Genomic DNA, 3,931 nt, shown 5'->3' with positions numbered 1-3,931 from the left:
TAAGTGGAGTCTGGGGACAGAGTAATGCAGAGGAAGAATCTATTGAGAAGAAGCCCCAAAATTTTCCATAAAAGTATTCATAGGGCCTTTATTTTCCTCTAAGCTATAGATTTGCAAGGCAAAAACTTGAATTGGCACTTCACAAAACAGTTTATCCAAACAGCCAATATGCATATGATACATTTTCAATCTCATTAGTCATCAGAGGAATGCAAATTAAAATGACAGTGAAATATCATACACATCCACCAGCCTGTCTACAATTAAAAAGACTGATAAGATGAAGTACTGGTGAGGAATTGGAACACCTGGAACTCTCAGGTAGATGGGTAAATTGGCTCAACCATTTAGGAAAGTTAATTGGCATACATAATCACCATAGGAAATGTAAAAAGATGTTCATACATGAATTTTCTGTAATAATCCAAACTGGAAACAACCCACACATCTATCAATAATAGTATGGATAAATAAGTTATAGTTTTTTTTTTAAGATTTTTTAAAATTTTATTTTTACTTATTTGAGAGAGAGAGAGCACAAGAGAGCAGAAAACACAAGCAGGGCTAGGGAGAGAGAAGAGGGAGAAGGAAAATCAGACATTCCACTGAGCAAGAAGCTGGATGTGGGGCTCCATCCTAGGACCACGAAATCATGGCCTTACCCGAAGGCAGATGCTTAACCAATGAGCTATGCAGGCACCCCAGTAAGTTGTAGTTTAATCATGCAAAGGAATAGCTCATCAGTGTGTGGTGATAGAAGTCAGATTAGTTTTGTCTGCTTTGAACTTTATTTAAATGGGAGCATGTAACATGTATTCTGTTATCAATAACGTGGACACATTTGTGTTTTGCATATAGAAATACTATATTTTTTCTCATTCCTGAGAAATGTGTATTTTTATGTACATTTATATTCTACATTCTTTTTTTATGATTTGTTTATTCATTTGAAAGAGAGAGAAAGAGCATGGGGAAGGGCAGAAGCAGAGGGAGAAGCAGACTTCCCTGCTGAGCAGGGAGCCTGATATGGAGCTTGATCCCACCTGGGATCAAGACCTGAGCTAAAGGCAGATGCTTAACCCACTGTGCCATCCAGGTGCCCCTTGTTCTACATTTCTTTGTGTGTGTGTGTATATATATATAAAGTATATGTATGTTCTATATGTACATACATACAAAATATACTAAATATACATCTTGTGCTATGTTGTGTATATATATAATATGCATATAAAAAGTAAAATGTACATGTGGCTCCACAACTGGGGATACTCACAGCTCTTAAAACCTGGTCTAGTTTCTTCCAAAATGTCTACTGTTCATGAAATTCTCTGCAAGCTCAGCTTGGAGGATCATCACTCCATGCTCCTAAGTGCATACGGGTCAGTCAAAGTGTACACCGCTTTTGATGCTGAGTGTGATACTCTGAACATTGAAATGGCCATCAAGAGCAAAAGTGTGGATGAGGTCAGCATTGTCAATATTTTGGCCAACCACAGCAATGAACAGAGACAAGATATTGCCTTCACCTACCAGAAACGGGCCACAAAGGAACTTGAACCAGCACTGAAGTCAGCCTTGTCTGGTCACCTGGAGACCGTGAGTTTGGGCTTATTGAAAACACTGGTCGGTGTGATGCTTCTAAGCTGAAAGTCTCTATGAGACTGATGAGAACTCCCTCACTGAGATCATCTGTTCAGCAACCAAGCGGGAGCTTCAGAAAATTAAGTTAATATATAAGACTACAAGTTAATGTATAAGACTGTCCCGGGGAAGGACATCATTTCTGACATATCTGGTGACTTCTGCAAGCTAGCTGACAGTTGCCCTTGCAAAGGGTAAAAGTGCAGAAGATGGCATTGTCTTTGATTATGAACTGATTGGCCAAGATGCCTGGGATCTCTATGATGCTTGGGTGAAGAGGAAAGGAACTGATGTGCCCAAGTGGATCAGCATTGTGACTAAGCAGACTGTGCATCACCTCCAGAAAGTATTTAGCAGGTATAAGAGTGACAATCCGTATGACGCTGGAGAGGATCAAGAAGGAGGTAAAGGAGACCTGGAAAGTGGTTTCCTGAACCAGGTCCAGCACATTCAGAACCACCCCCCGCTCACCCCGTGTTTTGCTCACTGACTGTACAACTCCATGAAAGGCAAGTAGACTTGCAATAAAGCCTTGATTAGAACCACAGTCTCTCAGATTGAAGTGGACATGTTAAAAATAAGGTTTAAATTCAAGAGAGAGGCTAGCAAGTCCCTGTACTTGTATTCAGCAAGACACCAAGGGTGTCTACCAGAAAGCGCTGCTTGTACCTGTGTGGTGGGGCTGACCGATGCCCAACCACAGGATGAGCATCCGGAAGTGGTGCTCCTTTGTTTCCAGCTAACAGTTCTAGAAAATAGCTTGTAACTAACAGTCCCCTTGTGCCCATCCCTGAGAGGTGACATTAGTACTGCCCCTCCCCAACCATATTTCAGCGGCCTAAGCACTGCCTGCCTCTCACATCTCGTCTTTCCTTTTAGCCAAAGAAATGAACATCCCAAGGAATTGGAAGTGCAATCTATGCTGTGAAACACTTTGCCTCTTGTGTACTGTGTCATAAACGATGAATAAATGGAATTTTTACTTTATAAGAAAAGTAAAATGTGCATGTATGTATGTATAATATATATAATAAAATGCATAGAAATAGAAGATGTATATGATAAACTTATTTTAAAATGTTACTGTGTTTAATATTCTGAGGTTTACATTAAATAAAATACTAGATCAGAAGAGTTATGTCTGGTCAGCTAAGAGTTAATTACATGGCATGAACAAGCAAATGAATTGATGAAATCTGCCTGGGCATTTTCAGGCAAACAATGTAGGGACCAAGGGCGGGCTACCCCAAGATGGGCCACTTTGGAATGAATATATATTGAGCTCTTACTAATCAAAACTGGGATGCCTGGGTGGCTCAGCGGTTGAGCGTTCGCCTTTGGCTCAGGGCGTGATCCCATGGTCCTGGGATCGAGTTCTGCATTGGGCTCCCTGCATGGAGCCTGCTTCTCCCTCTGCCTGTGTCTCTGCCTCTGTGTCTGTCTCTTATGAATAAATAAATAAAATCTTTAAAAAAAGTTAATGAAAATCCAGCAAAAGCAGGAAAAGCTCTCCACCTGATCTTCAACTGCCAAATTTACTTTGGTAAGGAGAGCCTCTACTAGGAAGCGAGCTATTAGCAGAGACTCTGTTCTACCTAAGAAACTTATCTGCATAATAGGGCAAACTTTGTTTTTTTTAAAACATCTCTTTTCAAAAAAAATAAAAAAATAAAAAATAAAATAAAACATCTCTTTTCACCTTCCTGCTAATGGCCTTCCCTTTCCGTCCTCAGAACCTCCCCCTCTCCTTAGCTCACATGAGTTTCATGTTGCCTCATTTTCTTTGGAATTTTATGTCTGTGTGGATTCCCCATATGTATGCTATTAAATTTTATTTTTTCCTGTTAATCTGTCTCATGTCAATTTGATTCTAAATCCATCTAGAAGGACCACAAGGCAGAGGAAGCTTTTCCTCTCCAACAATGTTCTCACTGAATGTTAAAAACCACCATAATTCCCTTCTTTTGCAGTAATGAGAATGATACTTTAACATATGAACTTCCTTTTGTTCTATTTTCTAACTTTTCATTCCTCTTTTTCACACATACCACATCTAATCTATCAGATGCTTTGCCAACTATACTTTCAAAATATGTCTTGAAGATGACTTCTCACTAGGTCCATCACTACAACCCTAGTCCAAGCCATTAACCAAGTTGGAAGAATGTAGGGAAACCCAAGGGATAGAAGCACTACCCAGGATGTGGTAAACATGGGGCTCAATCTCACTCCACAACTTGCAGAGGGAAAAGAAGGGGGCTGTTATGGGAGGGATGCTTGACAGGAA

General features: G+C 40.1%; 1 pseudogene; it reads left to right on the top strand.

Annotated features, from left to right (window-relative positions):
- The first annotated feature begins 1,308 nt into the window (after nt 1-1,308).
- Nucleotides 1,309-2,352, top strand: LOC140636391 (annexin A2 pseudogene; annotated as a pseudogene).
- Nucleotides 2,353-3,931: the final 1,579 nt, after the last annotated feature.

The sequence above is a fragment of the Canis lupus genome, chromosome 7 (assembly GCF_048164855.1).
Source record: "Canis lupus baileyi chromosome 7, mCanLup2.hap1, whole genome shotgun sequence".
NCBI lineage: Eukaryota > Metazoa > Chordata > Mammalia > Carnivora > Canidae > Canis > Canis lupus.
This window is presented reverse-complemented; position numbering and strand designations above follow the sequence as displayed.